General features: G+C 40.3%; 1 pseudogene across 1 annotated transcript in view; it reads right to left on the bottom strand.

The window, feature by feature from the left end:
- LOC308410442 (trace amine-associated receptor 1-like) overlaps positions 1-22,808 on the bottom strand; it is a 39,744-nt pseudogene that overhangs the window by 3,897 nt on the left and 13,039 nt on the right. The window contains exon 2 of the transcript in view: positions 17,054-17,655. The product of the transcript in view is annotated as a trace amine-associated receptor 1-like (transcript). The remainder of the gene's footprint in view (positions 1-17,053; positions 17,656-22,808) is intronic.

The following is a 22,808-nucleotide window of genomic DNA, read 5'->3' as shown; positions in this document are numbered from 1 at the left end:
GAATGGGCCAAAATACCAGCTACTGTGTGTGCAAACCTGGTAAAGACCTATAGTAAACGTTTGACCTCTGTTATTGCCAACAAAGGTTGTTACAAAGTATTGAGTTGTATTTTTGTTATTGACCAAATACTTATTTTCCACCCTGATTTACGAATAAATTCTTTACAAATCCTACCATGTGGATTTATGGATTTTTTTTTCATATTCTGTCTCTCACAGTTGAAGTGTACCTCTGGTGCAAATTACTGACCTCTGTCATCATTTTAGGTGGGGGAACTTGCACAATCGGTGGCTGACTAAATACTTTTTTGCCCCACTGTATAATATTAATCATTTCCATTAATATGTCCATGATTCAATCTAGGAAAATACAACTTTACAATCATGGTTAAAATCAAGAATGTGCCTGTTCATTCACCATTAAATCAAATGAAATAAATCATAGGATTAAAATTTCAAAAACTTCAACAGTAGTGTCAGCTAAGAAGTTGTTCTCTGCCTGAAGGGAGACTGAGATGATAACAATGAGATAGTTGAGGTCATGTGTGAGGAGAAATTGTTAGAAGATAAAGAAACTCACAACTCAGATATCTATTTTTTACATGCGCATGGGCGGTCACTGCTCAACAGATGTGACACAGAAAAACCGCCCAGGGCATTCAGAACATCCTTTATTTATACTTAAAGCAAGTTTCCACAGCAGTAGGAGTGGCATGTATGGAACTGATCATTTTTCCTTAAAAGGAGAAAACCTTTCGCTTATCTGCTGAAAAAGGAGGTAACTTTGTATGTATAGAAATTCAGACATTCCCATGAAAGCAGAGAAAGAGAGGGAGAGCGCCAGCTTGTCTGTTTAAAACAGGAGGTAGTATCATATGTCACCGCATTCCTCTACACATATGGCTTCAATCTCTCTTCCTGTGTTGGTTCCAATTCACAAGCTCTTCTTCCTTTAAATGAAGCTACAACTAAGCATAATCACAAAATTAAAAATCTTTCACCATTCCCTCCTGTTTGTAGCTGAAATTAAAGAGATACATCAATGTGTTTCAGACACAGACCCTACATTGTGAGTGCTTTCGGTCTGGTCGTCATAAAATGTGTATCATTCAAACATAATCATTCATCACATTAGTTTCATACTCATCGTCTTCTCCTTCTTCCTCATCTGGCACAGTGACATATGCAACAAGAGATTGAAATATCATTCTTGATACAATTCCTCTTACACAGGGGATAATGCATGTAGTACAGATACAAAACATGATAAGTATTAGGCCAAAAAACATCAAAACCTTAAACATCAATGTTCTCCATGAGCCGCTCATAAACCAATCCCACCAATTACTTTGTGAATTTGCCCAATCGGTTACCTGTGCCTGTTGAACATTTCTAAGTAATTGTAGAGCATTTGTCATATTATCAGAATGCACATTGTCTGGAATATATGTGCAACAAGTTGTATTGAACAAAACACACAGTCCACCCTTTTCTGCCAAGATCATGTCCAGAGCAACTCTGTGTTGCATAACAGTTATTCTTATGGCATCAATTTCCTGATTTTGCTCGTTGTTGATGGTGGTCAATGCATTTAAAAACAGCCCAAAACGATAATCTAGAGTTTCAATACGCAGGGCATGTTTTCCAACTCCAATCCATGGAAATATTGCATGGGCAATCTTTTGTCCAGCAGTCCATGTTTTAAATTCTTTCAGTACGTCAGTGCCCCACACAGAATCATGTGGCTCCACTTGCTGGGCTTCTCGCTTCCTTCTCGTAGATTGGAAGCTCTTGATTGCCGTTATCTTGAATGTGTGGTCAGAGATGAATATAGGGGCACATGTGCCTGTCCACTGCTCTGGGAGTACGAAATAGGCATGCTGTCCACATAACCATGCCATTCCCTGTACCCAATAACGGTACGTTAGATGGACCGTTGTTCTTCACTGGGCCACCAAGTGCATGTGTTTACGTTCCTACACAGTTCCTGGTGGTCCCTAAATCGATGGTTCCTATCGTCTGGCGATAACATCTCATATGCTCCCATTTTATTGGATTGTCTAGGAATACCGGGAAATGCAGTGCTTCATGTCTTTGTTTAACCTTCAAGTTAACCCAAAAGAATTGGTCACAGGTGCCATCTCGAAGTCCAATAGTCAGGGTGTCGCTGTGGTTTAAGACAATTCCTGAATATTGATAACCTAGACTGGCAAAGCTTGCTGCGCATGTCACTTGAGTCATGTTCATAGGTCTGCCATATAATGTAGCATGCTGTGTTGTAGCAGGCATGTGTGAGCATATATAACAATCTTTGCCTTCTGTGCGATTATATATTATCTATACCAGGCGTTGTTCATCCAGGGATGGATGTGGTCCTGTGTCACTTCAGCCAAGTGTGAGTTGTCATATGTCCATGCCCTTCTATGCAGGTTGGCTTCTTGATCCTTTAAGTGCATCAGAGTCCATGTTGTAAGTAGCAGGGCCAAGGTGGTAAACAGAATAATCTTCATGATGACCAGACACACCGATTCACTCTGGTGAGTAGACTACAGGCGAGAAGTAGAAGGCGGGTTATACCCGATCAGCCCTCCCTTCACCTGTAGATCACCAAAGAGTCGGGGTGGTGGTGTCTTTAGGTTGTGCTGTCACTCACTTCCACTTTTTTGCAATGGCTCTGGTGGATCCAAGAGGGCCTCTCAGCGATTTTGCAAGCTGTTGGCGTCGTTAGGAGTACTTGGTATGGACCTTCCCACCGGGGTGAGTTCCAATTCTTTCTCTGGAGTACTCGTATAAGGACCCAATCGCCTGGCTTTAATCTGCAAGAGATTGGAGAGGAATCACAAGGCAGTTTATTGTTCAACACAATGTCCTTGTTTTTTAGTAGCTTTACCATCCATTCTGCTAAAGTTATCTCTCTAACAGATTTATCTATTGGTTCCCTTGTTATTGGTAGTGGAAAAGGTCTCCCATGAATTATTTCAAATGGTGTCAATTTTTGGGAGCCCTGAGTTAGTCTCATCCACATTTTTACTAGACCTATGCATTCTGGCCATGGTCTTTTTGTTTTTTCCATGCATTTCCTCAGTCTTTGTTTTATAGTGCCGTTAGTTCTTTCTACTAATCCTGCACTCTGAGGATGGTATGCACAATGATTTTTAATGTTAAAATCTAATACTTCTGAAACTTTTCTGATAACTTCGTTGACCAAATGTGTGCCATTGTCAGATCTAATCAATGAAGGAATGCCATAAGTGGGAATGAAATGATTACATAAACATTTTGCAACGGAGATTGCATCATTCCTTTTTACTGGGTATATCTCTGGCCAGTTTGAAAACACATCTATAATCACTAAAGCATATTTTGATCCTTGACATTCATTCAGTTCAATAAAATCCATGTGGATGGTATGAAATGGATGAGGTGGTGTGGGGAACTGGCCTCTCTTAGGTCTTAAATTTCCTTGTGAATTGTGTTTTTGACAGATTAGACATGTTCTTACAAATTCTTTTGCTGAAGTTTCAAAATTTATAGTGTAGAAATGTGTATTAATTATCTTTAACATCCCTCCTGTTGACACATGCGTTATACCATGGGTCACTAAGGCTGCTGTTTTGTGTAGAGACTTTGGTAATATTGGTTTTCCATCACAAACCATTAAATCATCTTTTAGTTGTGCTCCACATTTCAGCCACTTGTTCTGTTCAGTGGTTGTTGCAGCTTTTTGTTCATCTCTTAGTACGTCAAGTGGTATTTGTGTACAACGTTCGGATGTTAGAAGCGTTATCGTTTGTTGTGCAGCCTGCTTTGCTGTTTGGTCTGCAAAGTTATTTCCTTTTGTGACAACAGAGTTGTCTTTTTGATGTGCCGCACATTTACAAAGTGCCAATTGTTTTGGCAAGGTGATCACTTCCAGTAGAGTCTTCAGTAGGTCCCCATGTTGTACTGGGTTACCTGTGGATGTGACCATACCTCTATTTTGCCAAATTCTCGCAAAATGGTGTACTTGCTGAGAAAACATACTGGCTATCAGTGTGAATATTTATAGATTGGCCTTTGTGTAGTTCACATGCTCTTATAACTGCTTTCAGTTCTGCACTCTGTGCTGAGTGTGAGGGTGTAAGAGGTTTTGCTTCAATCACACTGTCTGCTGTAGTTACTGCATAATCTACGCAGTTTTGGCCAGTGCTACTTTTAGATGCTGAACCATCTACAAAAATATCGCTGAAACCAGGTTGTGGCGTGCTGTGGATGTCAGCACGTGGTTTGGTGTCTTCATCAAGCTTTTCTATAAAACAGTGTGGGTCACCCTGTCCTGGCGTAGCTAAAAGTGTGCTTGGGTTTAGCTGGCCGCATTTTTCAATCTGTATATGTGACTGTGATAACAAAATGCCAACATAGGATAGTTGTCTTGCATGAGTCAGATATGATAAGTTTTCTTGCAACAGAATAGAGGTTACTGCATGCGGTACTCTAATTATTAGAGTATGACCTAGTACAATGTCAGCTGACTTTTTTACTGCTTCTGCAGCTGCTGCACAAGCTTGTACACATGTAGGTAATCCTGTGTCAACAGTCTAATTTACTGGAATAAAACGCCAATGGGCGTTGTTTTTCGCCAAAAGCTTGGGTTAACACAGCTTTCATGTACCCTGCTCCACCATCTACAGTACATGCAGGTAGAATGGTTTGTCATAGTCTGGTAGAGCGAGTACAGTGTTTGTTTGTAATGCATTTTTTAAATCTATAAATGCCCTCTCTGCCTCTGGAGTCCACTGTATTTTATGCTTTAATGCTAAGTTTTTTCCATAAATCACGTCTTGTAATGGCTGAACTTCAGCTGCATAATTTGGAATCCAGGTCCTGCAGAAATTGCAGAGACCCAAGAAACTCATCATTTGCTGCTTTGTTAAAGGTTTTGGGGCATTTTGCACAGTCACTTTTCTACTATCTAGTAGTTTCTTTCCTTCTCCCGTGAGTGTATGCCCTAAGTATGTAACCTTTGGGCTCCACAATTGCAGTTTGTGTTGCGAAACCTTGTGCCCCTGTTCAGCCAAATGTTTTAACACAGTTAAGGTGTTCACTTTGCATTGCTCCTGTGTGTGTCCTGTTACCAGGATGTCATCTACGTAAAGCAGATATTGTCCCGGTGCAGGTAATGTACACAGTGACATAGATTGTTTCAATGCTTCGGCATACAATGTTGGGCTATTTTGAAACCCTTGTGGTAGCCTTGTGTATGTGTATCTTTCACCATTAAACGTGAACCCAAAAAGATGCTGTGAGTCAGGGTGCAGGGGCACAGAAAAGGTCAATCCCTGAGAACCACTGTTCTTTTGGTGTCACTTGATTTAATATTGTATGTGGATTGGCCACCACTGGTGGTACTGTTTTTGTAATGCTATTAATAGCACGAAGGTCATGTACCAAACGAAACTTTCCTGTATTCGCCTTTTTTATTGGAAAAATGGGAGTGTTACATGATACTTTATGTGATTTGATTAAAATTCCTGCTTGTTCCATATCCGCGATTACAGGTTTAATGCCTTCCATAGCTTCTTTAGATAATGGATATTGTGGTTTTACAGGTCTGTGTGAAGTAGTTGTTTCCACTTTTATTTGATCTGCATTTTTTATTAAACCTACGTCGGTCGAACCTGAAGACCATAACTCATCAGGCAATTGCTCTAGCTCTGGGTACTTTTCTATTGTTAATGAATGTCACTCATTATCATTCTGTGTCATACAGACGTTTGCACCGTCCGATAGATGAGTTGTGGGTATTGTTGTCATTACCCATCCTAATGTGTAACGCATGCATTTTGTCCTTCTGCCTTGTAGCCATCCTTCCTGAGCTTCCCCTGTTTTCTCATATCTGTCAGTTTCTACACTTCTGAGGACCCGCCCTAAATCTCTCCAGTCTGTGTTATCATTATGAGCCACTGACACATGTGGGTTTGGCATCCTGTTTATTTCCTGAATTTTCTCGCTCTGTATCACTGAGCACACTGCATTTCCACTTTTTGTGACATAGAAATGCTACAGTGTTAAACGTTGTGGGCCTAGTCTGTGGATTTGTTCATCATATTGAGAATCTGGGCCTGGGCTTAATTTATATTGCAGTGTGTTGTGATACTCTGTATAAGGAAGTACAACAGATGTAGGTGGCAAATACATTTTGGCTTTTTGTTGTAATGGCTCTAATGAGGGAAGATCTAGGGTCTAGTAGTAATGGGGCTCTGGTCCCGCTTTACAACCATTTGGGCGTGGTTCGATGCTTTCTATTTCTTCATCATTTAGCATTAGTTCTGCATGCATGCCTTGTTCTCCTGGCACTACTCCTATCTTTAGCTTTTTTAGTGCGTCTCTTCCTAACAGATTCACGGGGCATGACGGGTCATAGATGCACTGATTTTTGCATGATCTGCCGCTGTCTCTTAATACTAAAAATAAAGGTTTTGTCAGTCGTTGCACTGTAGTATGACCTGATGCTGATTTTACTATTAAAGTATCTTCTGAGAATTGTACTTCCTGTGGTTTTTTGTTCAAAACGGTTTTACAAGCTCCTGTATCACATAACATCTGCACTGGCTTGCCATTCACATATACTGTCAGCGTAGGTTTGCCTTCTACTTCAGAAACTAATTGATGGACATTAAATACTTTTGTCATTTTCATTGGGCTTTTTCTCATTTAGTCATTCATTTAAATATTGCCGTTTGTCTGTTTTATGTCTGCAATCTCTGGCGAAATGCCCTTCCTTGCCACAATTCCAGCACGTATTATCTCTTTCTTCACTTCTTTCGCGTAAGTCTGTCTGTCCTACGTATCTCTGGCCCTTTCCTCTAAATCCTCCTCTTCCTCTGCCTCTATTTCCTCTCCTCTGTCCCTGTCTGTTACCTCTAAATCCTCCTGAGAATGCGATAAACCCTGTTTCTGGATCTAATGTGAAAATACCTGTTCTTGCAGTTTTTTTCTTTATTACACGGAGAGCGTGCTCGGCATGTTGCAATGCGTCGGCTAGTGGTCCCGTATTCATTGTGACCCAGTGTTTTTCAACGTGGGATTTCACTGAGGGTAGCAGGCCATTCAGGAATGCATTTGTTAGCTGCTGTTGGTAAGGACCGTCGGGACCTTCATTATAATCCATTCCTGAATGTTGCTTAAAAACCGGACGCAGGCGATCTAAAAAATCAGACGCTGTTTCATTTTCTTTTTGTTTCACTTCGCCAATTTTGCCATAGTCAGCCCTTGGAGCTAATCGTACTCTGATGCGATCATATAAATTTGCGACGGCGGTTTCTAGGTCTTGACTTACAGGTGTTAAGGGCGTTCCATCAGCGGCGCTACCTGTGAAATCTCCCCTAACCGTTCCCATTTTTAAACCTAGTATGTCTTGTATTACTTGGAGCATTTCATGACCATTTAAATACCACTGTCTTCTGATCATTTCTACCGCATCTCTCCAGGGTATGAAACCTTCATTAAGAGGGGGAACGTCTTTTAACACATTTTGCCTATCTTTTTGTGACCACGGCCGAAACACGAATGTAGTTGGGTTATTATCACGTTGTGCCTCTCCACCTGCTTCACCTTTCCCTGTGAGTTGGCCGTATCTGGGGTTTGGTACTGCTATCATAGGAAAAATGCCGGGAGGAGCAGGTGGATCGACATCACCTCCCATATCTCGTCCGTAACGATCTTTTCCTATTTTTTCCTGTGGATTTTCGCCGAGTGCCATTTCATCTAACATGTTTTGTGCCTCTGCATAAAGACCAGATTGAGGTCTAAACAGATCACAGGATAGTTTAAGGGGGGTCGCAGCAGCGGGAGTGGGGGTTGGCCGTGCAGCAGCGGAAGTGGGGGTTGGCTTCACAGCAGCAGGAGTGGGGGTTGGCTTCAGTATTGATGCTGCTCCAGGGAGGGGCGCATATGGTGGGGGGTATGATACTTCTGCTTTTTCTTTTTTCTTTTCTTGTTTCTTTTGTTTATTCTCACATCGTCTATCTGCCTCTCGCTTCCATACTTGGAAATATTCTAATTCTTGCGTGCGTTTTCCTTTTTTCTTTAAACCTTTTGTCTCTCCTAGTTCTTTCAGTAATGCTCCTTTAAGTTGTGATAGTGCAGATGGGCTACATTTTCCTTCCCAGGTGGAACATTTGGTCTTTTTAGGATTTCTCCATCTTTGCACACTAATTTGTCCGGCGCCTGGACATTTTTTTTCTAACCACTGTTCGTCAACAGTAAACTTAGTGGGCTGATTACCCATTAAAACAGAACTGCAGAGATTTCTCTGGTATTAGACTTAAAGAGTGGTTACTGACTACGCCCTTCTACTCCACTCTATTTAGTGGAGCGGTGTCAGTTTTATGAGGCGGAACTCAACCATTCTCTTTTGTCACCACTACTTCAGCTACTGACAGGAAATAAAATGACAATAACAATGAGAGTGATTCAGCAGCTTATTGTGCTGTTCAAATCAATTCACTCTCAACACACAGAAAACACAAACATATATACAGACATTTACACAGTTCCGCAGACCCTTTCGGCAGGTCAGTCCTAAAAGTTCCCAATTTTAAAATCCTTTCGGCGGATTAGTCCTCTTTTTACAGATCCGTGCAGTGGATCAGACTCATTCTTTTATTTTGAAAATCCTTTCGGTGGATTACTTCTAAATTCGTTTTACGTGAGTGTAAGTGAGTGGTTTCTTTACCTTCCCAAGATTCTCTGGCTATGTTGAAAGTCAGCCACTGGATCCCAGCGCCGTGGACCACTTAATAACACTGGCCAGAACCCGAATTTCACGTCTCTGGACTTTCATTCCGAAGAGGCTGTCGACAGACTTTCAGTGCAGTTTCCACGACGCCAGGACACAGCGACCGATGCTTCCTCCTCCGGCTCGGAGGACCAAGAAAATGTGAGGAGAAATTCACAACTCAGATATCTATTTTTTACATGCGCATGGGCAGTCACTGCTCAACAGATGTGACACAGAAAAACCGCCCAGGGCATTCAGAACATCCTTTATTTATACTTAAAGCAAGTTTCCACAGCAGTAGGAGTGGCATGTATGGAACTGATCATTTTTCCTTAAAAGGAGAAAACCTTTCGCTTATCTGCTGAAAAAGGAGGCAACTTTGTATGTATAGAAATTCAGACATTCCCATAAAAGGAGAGAAAGAGAGGGAGAGCACCAGCTTGTCTGTTTAAAACAGGAGGTAGTATCGTATGTCACCGCATTCCTCTACACATATGGCTTCAATCTCTCTTCCTGTGTTGGTTCCAATTCACAAGCTCTTCTTCCTTTAAATGAAGCTACAACTAAGCATAATCACAAAATTAAAAATCTTTCATCATCATGTCATGTTTTAATCATGTCAAAATGTATTTAGTGAAATTGCTTCTTTATTACGACAAAATGAAGCTTAATCAACTTAGCAGTTATGATTGAACCAAAGATATATTTCTATTTCACTTCATTTATTCACTGCTAATTCCAATAATGCAAATCTCACTTTTCATATATCTAAGCCTAAATTGTATCTCAAGTAGGGATGGGTATCGTTTAGGTTTTATCTGATACCGGTGCCAAACTGGTACTTTTGAAACGGTGCCGGTGCTCAAACGGTGCTCAAACCGGTGCTTAAAGAATGGAGAACACAAAATTGGTCCAAAAACCTCTCATATTCAGCTGGTTTTTTGTAAAAAGATAACAATGTTAGCCTTTTCTGCAGCTATGGGGCATATATGGTATCACTCTTAGCTGGAAGCAGTGCTTAAACAATGGAAAAAATACAAACTTTGTCCAAAAACCTCTCATGTTTAGCTGTTTCCCTCTTTTTCTTTTTGTGTTGGATGATAACGAACATCTTAACTTTTAGCAACTGCTAGCATGTAGCTACTGGAATGCCATTAAACCTATGGGTAAATGCTGCTAACATGTCCTCACTCGACATCAGTGAAACTATAAAGAGCTACTTAGTTTAAAAATACCTTTTAAACAATGTTACCAGTATGAGAATGTTAACTTCACTTACCTGACTGTGGCAGCTCTTCGGAGAAAATTCCATGCGCATTAGAGCTCTGAGGCCACACACGCCTGCGGACTGGTAATAATCAACACTGTGTGGAGTGAAGTCTTCACTGCATGACTAACAAACTTTACACTGACTTTTAACTCTGATGTTAGAGCTGGTTTACTCCTCATAGAGTTGTAAATACTCTATCTAGGTTAAAATAGGTTTACTCTGAAATATTGACACTCCATTTTTTACTGTGTAGATAATCGATTGCTATGAACTAGTATGGACTTGGGGCAGCCGGGTATCCCAGAATGCATTTCTAATCACAAGCAGCAATAAACTTTTACACCAACTACACTTTTAATAATGTTTTATCTGAGAATGTAGTGACATAATCTTAACATACACAGCAAATTCAAAAGTGTTAAATGTTTTGGTGTTAATAGTCTTCTTGAAAAAGTAGAGTTAATTTTACTCTAAGTAGAGTCACATTCTTTTAATGTAACTCTGAGGTGTAAAATGATAGTAGTTAAAATTGAGTGTTAAAAATGAGTGTTTCTCTGTCAAATCTGGAGGTGTTACAATGGAAACATTAACTCTTGACCTCTTAACTCTGAACTCCTACAGGGGCTTTGACACCAATAGAGTAAATTCACAGACTCCGCCCCCAGCACGGCTCCAATCGAAGCTGAAGTGAAGCCATTTCAGAACATTTTGCTCTACATATTTGAGTTGTTTGCCATGCTTGGTAAGTCATTTTTTCAAAGATTGTTTCAATTATTATTATGAGCTTTTACTTCTGTGGCTCTTTGGAGTTGAGACAAAGCTGTGTGAAAGGCATTAGCCATGTTGCTCGGTGATAGCATAACATTCTGTTTTAGCTAGCTGAAAGGTATTGTTTGCAGGCAAATACCACAGCCTTGGAAAAAAAGCTTGCATGTGAATTTTCAGTCAAACCTTTGGTCAAATACACCTAAAACAATGTCTAGAATGTGAAATGTTGGTATAATGGTGCTACTTGAAGCCTGAAAACGATCGCCCATAAAAACGAAAAAAAAAAACGAGCAAACAGCAGTAGCAGACGTCCTGACTGGATTCTAAGTTAGCATTTAGATCCCTCCAGAGTTTTGTGCACATGGTTTAGGTAAAAATTAAAAAGGTTGAGGTTTTACATTTAGTTCAGTATTACCTGTTGCCTGTGTCTTTGTCTTTTGGGAAAATACTTTACACAAATAATGGCTCAAAGAGGATTCCTTTTTTTTTTCTGTGCTGCAATTGTTTACTGGATTATTTGTGCCATTAATTAGTGTCAACAAATGTTTATTCAATCTCCGCACAGGATATGCTTGTGAAGATGGAATATTGGGGAGAGCTGAAGTGCGTTGAAGTTCCACAAAGGGATGAATGAAGGACATGCATATTGTATTGAAGAAATAAGTGATGAGAATGCTGTTATTTGCATTTACCAGACCTTTTGATAAACAAAATTCTAATGAAAGTGAGAACATGTATACTGTTACATCTTTCAGAAAATGTTTTGAAATTGTGGTGCACAGCTCAGAATAAATGTTTTTCAAAAACCATTGCATCTTTTTAGTAAATGTTTATTTCCAAAAGAAATTTCTAGAAGTTCAGAACAGTAAAATTCCCGCTTTTTAGAATGAATTAGAATATAACTCTTACGTAGTTAAACTAAAATACTCTTTGAGAGTTAATATATAAACTCTTAACACCAAGTGTTAAATTATCAACTCCAGACAGATTTGGTGTTTAACACTAAATCAGAGTTAAGGTACCAACTCTCCAAAAAGAGTTAAATTAACACTCTCTGGTGTGGACCCATATAGACACTTTAATAGTGTTAAAATCAAATCCGACAGTGTTAATTTGGACATGCTGGATTTGCTGTGTATCTGGTCAGGTTGTCAACGTAGAACATGTTTGCAAAAGTGCTCCAATGTTTTCGGAGATGTCGCTAGCTTCACTAACAGTCAGCTTACAGAGTGTACCGAGCTCACAGCCCCGGTGTTCCATTTTCTTCCATACCATGGATCAGCTCGACAGACCTTCAGTGTACCTGCACACATCCTGTTCACCTGTCAGCTGTTTAACACCTGCTGCTGATTCAGGAAGCACGCACACGCTACCTGGTGGTAGTCACAGTTTAAGTGGGCAGCTGCTGTCCCATATAACATAATGTCGGCGCAATATGCTGCACAAAATAAGTAAATGTAGTTTGTTCCCTGAGTGCAGAGCTGCTGGAGCTTGTGTTTCTCTCAGAGTGACTGCTCTCCTTTGGAGACGATAAACGGGATATAACCATTGATCATTTCTGTGCGCTTTATCCCGTGCTTTTTTAAATGGGTAGCAGCAGTGGAGTCTGAGAAAGCAGCTCTACATCCCTCTCCGATATGATCACATGCCAGCGTGGAACAGTGTTCAGCGATAGCTAATGCTACGGTGGCCTCTGCCTTTTTTGCCGAGTCAGTTTTTTAAAATCATAAATGGCAACTTGTTTTGGGTGGAACTGTTATAACGCTTTTCCTTTTGAGTATGTTTTTGAGTTGTCATGTGTTTTTTCACATCACTCAGTTTGACGTAGAAATTAGCCTTGCAATACGGGCAGTATGCACGTGAATCATCTCCAATAAACCACTTCAACCACCCCTTAAATTCAGGGTTTGATTCCAACTCTTTTCTGTATTTTGAGTGTACAGTTTAGACTGAGAGATCATGAGCTAGCTAGCTAGATGTTTAGCTATATATCACAGAGAGGGGCACAGAGTGGACGAAGTAGTTAGTGACTGTGTCATTAGAATTATGTATTTTAGTACATTGATTTAGGGTAGGGGTGAACATTTCCCGCTCTGACAGCAGCTAAGTTGCTAAGTTGGCAACACTGGCGTAGACTGAACCCATATTTGACGTTTGTTTTTATATCTAATATTTGCTCTCAAACTTTTAAACAGCAGCAAATCTGCAGCTGAGGGAATAAAAATGCAAATTGTCAGAGCAGGTTTGATCGTTTTGATTATAAATCACCAAACAGTGCGGCGCATTATCACAGGAACATGCCTGTATTTGGTCATTTATTAAATTTAGCCTATAAATGTTATTATACTTGATTTGAATCTGCTGCTGAATCTTTAACACTGATGGAAATGCAAATAACACAGAACACACAGCATGCGATTGTTCAACCAATCACATTCATTCCACTTTGATCTGCAAAAAACGGAAGCGTTCATCTGTTTTACAACTGTATTGTGTTTGACTGGTATATTTTTATGTTCTTTATGCTGTAGATTTTCACATCTCTGGAATAGTTGGCAGTAATAAGGATCATTTACTGTAAAAGAACACATGACCAGTGAATTCGATTTGTAGATGTCTATTAGTTTGATGATGCCGACACTTTCATGTGACCGCGCGGGGAAACCCTGGGTTAACTCGGAGAGCTGATATCCAGCTTTGTGTGTTACCCTGGTCCCAGTGGTAGGATCAGTGATTCCAGTGCAAATAGCCTCTGTCTTGACAAACCAACCAGATATCTAAAGATTAAACTAGCATCCCCAGGCTTCTACCTTTCTACCTATAAAACCCGAGAGCAGCCAAATGGCTGGTAGGCTTTTAGCTAAGCTTTAGCTTCAGCCAAGTGGAAGCTAAATTGGCTAGTCATTCATATGTATATTAGGTCGTTACCTGGGAATTCTGGAGGGAGGGGAGTGGGGGTGTGTGATTGAGGGCGTGGGGGAGCTGCTAAAAGCTGTGCACTTCCTTTTGTGTTTCATCTTGATGCATTCTCAATCATCCAGGGAAATAAATCTCCAAAAGTCACCAACTTGGAGTGTTTCAGTTTGCCATCTTAGGGAGAAATCAACACACATGGGTGTATGTCCTTTGTTGCTGAGATTTATTGATAAAAACAGTACAAAAAACCAACCATTTGTACACATATTTACGGGCTTTGTGCCTTCAGAACTGCCTTAATTTTCAGCAAGATGATGGAAAGATTCCTTAGACTTTGACATGATAGCATTACACAGTTGCAGTAGATTTGTCAGCGAATATCCATGATGCACATTTCCCATCTAAGGTGCTCTACTGGATTGAGATCTGGTGGCTGTGGAGTCCATTTGAGTACTGTGAACAAGGAATGGGAATGGATAAGAATTTAGTAATTCTGATTCTATTATTGATATCACTTACTGATTCGATTCCTCATTGATTCACTTTGACAATGACCACCATTGCTAAGCTGCATACGAAAGACATTACATTGATACAATGTTGTTGCATGTTTGTTGTGATCAGTGTTCGGATCGCTACTCAGAAAAAGTAATTATTACACACATTACACTGAATGCATTTCCCTAAAAGTAATGCAGTATGTTAACCCTTTAAGACCTACCATAGAACCAAGTTCGCCAGAGCTTATATTATATTTTTACATGCTGTGGAGCCATTTTTGGGAGCATTTCAAGTTGCTATACATCAATACAACCATTATAGCCCAAACTTTAATAATATGTCTGCATTAGGTGCATAGTAATTACATAAATTGCAAAAAAGTGCAATAAACTACAAAAAAATTGAAAATCGTTTTTGTTTTTTTAACATATATTTCTAGTTAGAGAAATTTAAGAGGCTTATCCCTCAAAACTGTAAATACAAAAAAGTTACACAAACTAGTTTCCCACCACAGGAAATTTATTTTGAGTGTCTTCATAGTTTTATTTTTGAAATACACCAATTTTTATATACTGCAGGAAAAACGAAAATAAATATTATAGTGCAAATTTGCAAAATAACAGCATATGCATCAAAATAAACTATTTCCAGCAGTGCAATATGAGTCTTAAGCATCCCAGAAACGACACAGAAAGTCATAAAGTCAAACATAACTTTTTAAAACACATAACAAGTAAAACACAAGCTCATAAGGCCCCGATCGTAAAAAAACTACATTTCCGCAAAATGACGTCACTTCCGGTTTCGGGCAGGTCATGCGGTCATGTGATAGTTCGCGCTGATGGACGTAGGAAGTGTTACAAACAGCTGATGGATCGGCGAAGCGTGTTTCTGGAATATCATGTTTTTGTTGCTGCAAGTGATTTTTATGCAGTTTTTGCAAAGCTATATGTGGAAGGAAACTGTGACCTAGGACAAGCTGATGGCATAAGATGTAAGTACAACTCCTCCAGTTTCATATGCAAAAAAAATTATTGCGCTAGCTTACTTGGTTGCAGAGCTACCGGGATTTAAAAATAGTTACGCAAAACAGAGCGTGCCCGCTCCGATCGGCTGTAAAGGGTTAATTACACCAAGAAAAATTAATTCCTCCACTTTACCATCGCGGTGTTGTGCAATAAAAATAAAAGTTATGTCCATATCCACACTATATACTGCAATGCCATTTCCCTCCTCTGGCACACAACCTGAAATCGGATGGATAAACAAGCAGACTAGCAAATTCAAAAAATTGGATGCTGGGTACCGGTTTTCTACAAGAACCAGTTCACGATTTTTCTATGGTGCCAGTTAATATTACTTTTTATTTTTCGCATGTATCTTTTGACAGTCTAGTCTGGCCATGCATCTTGCGGGGGGTTACCAGGGTTCCATCTCTAAATGACTGCTGGTCAGCAAACCTGGGAAACCCACAGATAATTGGAACTATGGCACGAAACCGCTTCCAAGACATCATGCAACACCTACGCTTTGATGACAAGTCCACCCGCAGTGATCGAGCAAAGTTCGCTGCAATTTCCAGTGTGTGGGGATCATTTGTCACCAACTGCATCACGTGCTACAACCCTGGTCTACATATCACCGTTGATGAACAGCTTTTCCCATCAAAGACTCGGTGCTGTTTCCTGCAGTATATTGCAAGTAAACCTGACAAGTTTGGGACACAAACACACAAATGCAAGAACAATCATGCCACTGTGCGATGTGTTCACTGCAACAGATACACATGTGGTAAATGCAGACTACAGATACCATGGCAGTGCCAGGATTGTGAGTGATTGCTGAAAATGTTGAAATGTACTCACTCACTTTTTATTATTATTTGTAAATATTCTCTGGTATAAAATTAAAAGTGTATTTGGTGAGACACAAACAGGGTTTTTCAAAGTACAATTCAGTTAGTTTCCACATGTCCGTTGTTTGAGCTGAGAATGAAAACTAAAACAATGGCCACCAGGCCAAAACAATGATTTTGACTTGATTAGCGTTAAACTCGCCCCCTGAGTTTGAAGATTGACGCTGACTGATAGAATAAATTCTTAAAGACAAACGTAGGGGCAGAACTGTCCCTGAAACATTTAATTTAATTCACTCATTTTGTTACTCCTGGCCCTCCATATAGAAGAGAGATTCCTAAATCTGAAAAGAAGGCTGATCAACATGAGTGGCTAAGTACATGATTCAAAATGTTTTTTAGAAATTACATGTTAAAATAATTATTAGTATGTTAACATGATGGCCTTCTTGTCTACTATCAAAAACTGTTTGTGATGTTAAAAACAAAAGACAGTTGAAGAGGTGAAATGACAAGGCAGTCAGAATCCATTGTCTGTTTAAGCAACACAGTAAAAGGTGATTTCATTATTTCTTTAAAACAGAAAGTTACATAAGATGAATGCTCTTCATGTTTACCTAACCATTTAAACAACTTTCATTTCTTACTGGAAACTGACACATCTATATGTTCATCATTTTAAAAAACAATTTTATATTTCCAGATTTTGGACACATCAATTTACTGAAAAAAATATTTCTGCAGATTTCAGTCAGGTTCCTCCACATTGTCTCTATAGTATGTTGGCTTCACTACTGTTATGCTTGAATATCTGCAGGGTGATAATAAGTTTAACAGCATTTCTAAACCAGGGGTAAAACAGGGTATAGATCAGTGGGTTTAAACAAGAGTTAAAATAAACAATGATCAAAAAAGTCGCAGATGAAGCTTTGACCACATTGCCGTCAACAAGAGAGTAGAAGTAAAATGGGCAAATACTTGCCAGGAACACAATTACAAGAACTCCAAGGTTCCTGGCTGCTTTCAGCTCAGATTTGTTTGATTGATTCAATGAACGCTGAAGTGTGACAGCTGTAACATGAGAGCGCATGGCACGGGCCTGAGACACTGCCACTACAAATACTCTTGTATACAGAACAATGATGATAATAACTGGAACAAAAAAACATAAAACAATGTCAACAGTTCCAGTTATATCTTCAATAAAAAAACACACACTCTCCATAGCAGGAAGCATACCTGCCTGGCTTTATCAAGACATCCTTTGTGTAAAGACTCATGTAGAAAATAGCATAAAACCAACACAGACAAACACTGAGTTTGACTCGTGTCACAGTGATTCTGGTGGGGTAATGCAGAGGGTCACAAATAGCCACATAGCGGTCAACTGATATAAAAACAATAATTTCAATTGAAGCATTCATAAGAATGCCGCTCAGATAAATATAAAGTGAACACATGAGATCACCAAATACCCAGCAGGCCGTGTTTTTGAAGATTTCTACCGGCAGCAACAGAAAACCCACAAAAAAGTCAGAGACAGCCAGAGAGAGGAGGAGGATGTTACTGGGAGTGTGGAGCTGCCTGCAGGGAGACAGAAAATTACAAATTACCCATTAATCATGTCAAATGTCTTCAATGGAAATGTTCCATTGCTGAGGCATGGTGCAATTAAGGAAATAAAACTATACAGTTATGATTAGGTACACACAGGACATTCATCTTGACATAATTCAAACATTACTGAAGAATATGATGTCAATGTCATGGTCCGGGTGAGCACGGGGTTTTTCCACTCCACTGGGTTCTACCTTCAGGCAGAGACTCCAATCAGCTTCCACACCTGGTTCCAATCAAGTCACCTGCATATAAGACCAGCATTCACAACAGACCTCTGCCAGATCTTCTGCTAACCCATGTCAGTGCTAGGCTGCGAACCCCTTGTGTGAACCCTCAGCTACTGCTTTTCCCTCACCGTGTTTTTCTTTGTCATAGGACCCACCTGGCAGTCACGTTTCCCGAACTACTCTCATCTCCGCCTGGACGCTGGTTCTGTCATCTGGTTTCTTCCTCTCCACCATCGGACTACACCTGCCTGCCTCCCTGCCAAGTCCCTCACTCCACGCATATTCTGGATCCTCTCTGGACACTCCTCACCCGGAACCCCCTGGACACCCCTTCCTCGCATGACACTTTAAACCTGCAACGCGTAAGCCCTAACCTCCATAGCCTAATCCTGCAGCTGTGATTCACTGGACTGCCACTGACTACTTGTCTCTTCTCATTATAGTGACTGCGTACCTCCATCCAAGCCGCTGCCCCTTTTTTCCATCCGTGAAATCCAGCACCTAGCCATAGCACTCAGTTTCATGTTCACAGTTTGGCCTCACAGTTCACAGTTCATAGCATTTCATAATTCATAGCATTCATAGTCTCCTGTTGTGTAATTTCACTAGACACTTGTAAATAAAGCACTGTGTTCATGCCCGTTTGCCTCCCTCTGTGTCTGCATTTGAGTCCACACCCACAGCCGGGCCCTCTCGGCCGTAACAGTCAATGTAACATTATTTTCTAAAAGTTGAACTTTAGTTTCATCTGAAAGGTTAATCTCTGCCTGAAGTGGTAGACTGAGATGATGATGAGCAGATTAAGAGCAGCAGTGATCACAGAGATGGACGAAAGCCCAACGTTCAGGAGCACCGTTTTGGACCAGTGAAGTGTCGGCTTCCAGCAGGAACTGTTCGGTAGCTCTGGAAAACAGAGCTCTGCCTCTGGATGCATCTGGATCTCCATCATCAGGTTCCTGCAGCAGTCTGGACAGAACTTTCTGTCATACAGCAAATTTATCTCCTTCTACCATACCTCCCATCCACTGTTGTGCTCCCTGGAGAATGATATCCTTCCTCCTTTTGTCCACACAACCTCTTTTACTTTTCACTCATTCACTGAAGCCCTAGTTTCTCATCCAAACATAGTTATCACAATTAATATTTATTTATTCTGGTAATGACCAAAAAAAAAAATTTTGCCTTGAAAAAATATAATAATTCCTCAATGCTGATGTTGGTTTTTTTTTATATATATATATATATATATATATATATATATATATATATATATATATATATATATATATATATATATATATATATATATATATATATATATATATATATATATCAAGATAGTGTTGATCAGATATTTGTTGTTGCAACAACATTCCCATCATACGGTGTCATATGATGCTTTTGTAACATATGTGTAAAACTGACTTAGCAGAGAAACTTCAATTACCACCATAATTCAGATAATGTTAAAAGACCGATAGAGTTTTTAATTTAACTATCTACAGCGTTGTGCCAGAATCAGTAATCAGAAATGGAATTCTGAATCAATTGATAAGAGAGACTCAGAGTTTTTTATTGTCATTGTGCAGTTTCTTGCACAGCAAGATAAGATAAGATAAGATAAGCTTTATTAGTCTCACATGTGGGAAATTTGTTTTATTACAGCAGAAAGTGGGCAGTGCAAAATTAGAGAGACTGGAATAGGATAACAATAAGAATAAGATACTCTACACAACTGTACACTATAGGATTAAATAAAATAAAATACTGGCCACAATAGAATAAAACAGAATAGAAATGCTATATACAACTGAGTAAAATACAATGTTGTCAGAAAAAGAGTATTGCACAATTGCTATTGAACATATGTGGATGTATGTGTTTGGTCAGTTGCGGAGTCTTTGTTGTGGAGTCTGACAGCAGTGGGGAGGAAAGACCTGCAAAATCTCTCCATCCTGCATCGTAGGTGCCGCAGCATGCCACTGAAGGAGCTGCTCAGTGCTGTCAGAGTCTCCTGCATGGGGTGGGAGATGTTGTCCAACAGGGATGACAGCTTAGCCACCATTCTCCTGTCACTCACCACCTCCACTGGGTCCAGAGGGCATCCTAGAACAGAGCTGGCCCTCCGGATCAGCCTGTTCAGTCTCTTCCTGTCCCCAGCAGAGATGTTGCCGCCCCAGCAGACCACACCGTAAAATATGGCTGAGGCCACCACAGAGTCATAGAAGCTCTTCAGGATTGGGCCCTTCACTCCAAAAGACCTGAGTCTCTGCAGCAGGTACAGCCTGCTCTTCCCTTTAAAAAGTTAAAAAAGTAAAATGGGAATAAAAACAGAATGCAGGGTGCTGACATGCTGAGCAGGTGACCCATAAATATTAAAAAGCTCCAGCTCAGGCTTGGATTCAGAAAACAAAGCTGCTTTCTATATCTCCATCGTCAGAGAGCTGCAGCTGTCAGAATGTTTTCTCACAGACGTGATTTATTTCACTACCACCCACAGACATACACACACGACACACACAAAATCCCTGTCCCTCCTTTTTCTCACTACACTATACATTCACTGTCTTATGCAATCAATTAATGATCAGTAATTTTTCATTCATCTGGAATTCATGATATTGGTTATTATTATATTATGTCTTAAACGGATTGGTGCAGCGGCTGCAGCGATGCGGACGATCTACGCCCCTACCGTCACCTATGGCCATGAGCTGTGGTTAGTGACTGAAAGAACAAGATCGCAGATACAAGCGGCAGAAATGGGCTTCCTCCAAAGGGTGGCGGGCCTGTCCCTTAGAGATAGGGTGAGAAGTTCAGCCATTCGGGAGGGGCTCAGAGTAGAGCCGCTGCTCCTTCACATCGAAAGGAGCCAGTTGAGGTGGTTCAGAGATCTGACAAAGATGCTTCCTGGGCGCCTCCTGGGTGAGGTTTTCTGGGGAGGCCCAGGACATGCTGGAGAGATTATATCTCTTGGCTGGCCTGGGAAGGCCTTGGTGTTCCCCCGGACAAGCTTGAGGAGGTGGCTGGGGAAAGGGAGGTCTGGGCTTCTCTGCTTGGGCTGGGCTGCCCCTCCTGGGCGACCAGGAGGGGCAGCCCAGGAGGCTGCCCAGGAGACTGGATTTTGTTTCTCTCTTTCCTCAGGTTCTTTCATTATTACCAGGGTGACAGCTGAACTTGACTTGACAGTATGGGCCCAATGTATAATCTGGGAATAAACACTGGAGGGAACAAAAATACAGTTAAGTGATCTTTTTTCCTGGGTCAGACTCATCCTGCTGAGCATTTTGCACAAGTTTCTTTCCATCTCCCAGATTAGTGAGCTGATGATGGGTGATGGACCAGAAGGATTGGAGCACTAGGTGCCGTCAGAGGTTCAGATCCAGGTCTGTAGGCAAAAGCAAGATTAAATCTAGTAAAGAACAGGATCCACTTGGCTTAATGAGCATGGAGTTGCTTAGCAACGGCACTAAAGGATTTTAATGGTCCATCCAAACAACAAAAGGTTTCTCAGCTCCTTCCAGCAATTCTCTCTATTCATCCAGAGCATTATAATTTTGTTCACACAGACAATTGGAGAAAAAGGCACAAGGATGCATTTTTCTTTCTCATTCCTGAGGGAAGAGAAGAACAAACAACAACAAGAACAAAACCAAGAAAGCCCAAGCACTGGAGATGCTTCCGAGTTACCGGTACGGGCCAGGCAACACTGCCTACACTGTAGCTGGATCTGCCTTAATCGGCCATTTCTCTACACTGAAAAAAATATGTTGTTGGATTTACTTAATTCAATGGTGGACATTTGTTGCACACAGATGTTTTGCTTTGGCAGCAACTTAAACAATTGAGTTAAATTAACACAATTTATTCATGTTCAATAAACCTGTGATATTTGTGTTGATAAAATGTGACTTAAACATGTTTTGATGAAGTAATTTGAGCTCTTGGAATATTTTAATCCTTCACAATTTTCTCACGTTATCCCAACATGATTCAATAACTTTTATCCAATACTACTTGGTCACTTAAATACTACATGTTATCTTCAAATTACATTTTGCTATTATATTCTAGTATCAAATACACAATTTTCAAATGGAGGCTGAAAGAAATCTCCGTCCCGGGTTTCTCCGTGGATCGGGTTTCCTCCAAGGCGTGAGCACCGATAAGCAGAGTTTTGTCCTTTCCTTATAAGATTCCTAATTATTCAAAGTAACGCTCAGGTATGCCGTTCAGCTGGGTTAGTTACGACGTCGGGAGCAGTTAGGAGAACAAAATGATACAGAGACTGTTCAGGTTGCTCTCCCACAATCAACTCAAAGGTTTATTCATCAGACAACAGTATATATAGAGGAAAAAGAGGTTTGTGTGTCAGCAGGTTCTCAGTTCAAACCGGTACAGACCAAATAAGGAAACGTCTTCCTGCCTTCTGAGCAAAGAAGTATCCTTTGTGTAGTTTATCAGTTCAGCTACAATTTATGATCATCCCAGCAAAATACACTCCTAGACATAGAATACAGAGTTCTTTCATTAGTGAATTCTGAAACAAACCACCTGGCCTTTAACAAGCCTTTTTCTAAGAGATAAAGAAGGGAGGATGGGAGTAAGGGAGTGATCTCTGTGGTGTTTTCAACCTTGAGGTACCATCCTGTGATTCTTACACATTAATTCTTGGGTCACAGAGAAAGAGAAAAACAACTAGTAAATGGGCCTTATTGAGTAACAGTTTTCCTGTATAATATCACTATAAAACAATATCCTGTAAATGCTACCATGGTATCAAAATATCACAACAGTTCCCCCCCTTTTATCATGAAATGATAACATAGTATAAAGACAGAATGTAATAACATAATATAAAGACAAATCACAAATGTGAAACAAATCATA

This window comes from Rhamphochromis sp. 'chilingali' (genome assembly GCF_963969265.1).
Source record: "Rhamphochromis sp. 'chilingali' genome assembly, chromosome: 14".
Lineage (NCBI taxonomy): Eukaryota > Metazoa > Chordata > Actinopteri > Cichliformes > Cichlidae > Rhamphochromis > Rhamphochromis sp. 'chilingali'.
The sequence above is the reverse complement of the archived record's forward strand: the minus strand, read 5'-3'. Positions and strand labels throughout refer to the sequence as shown.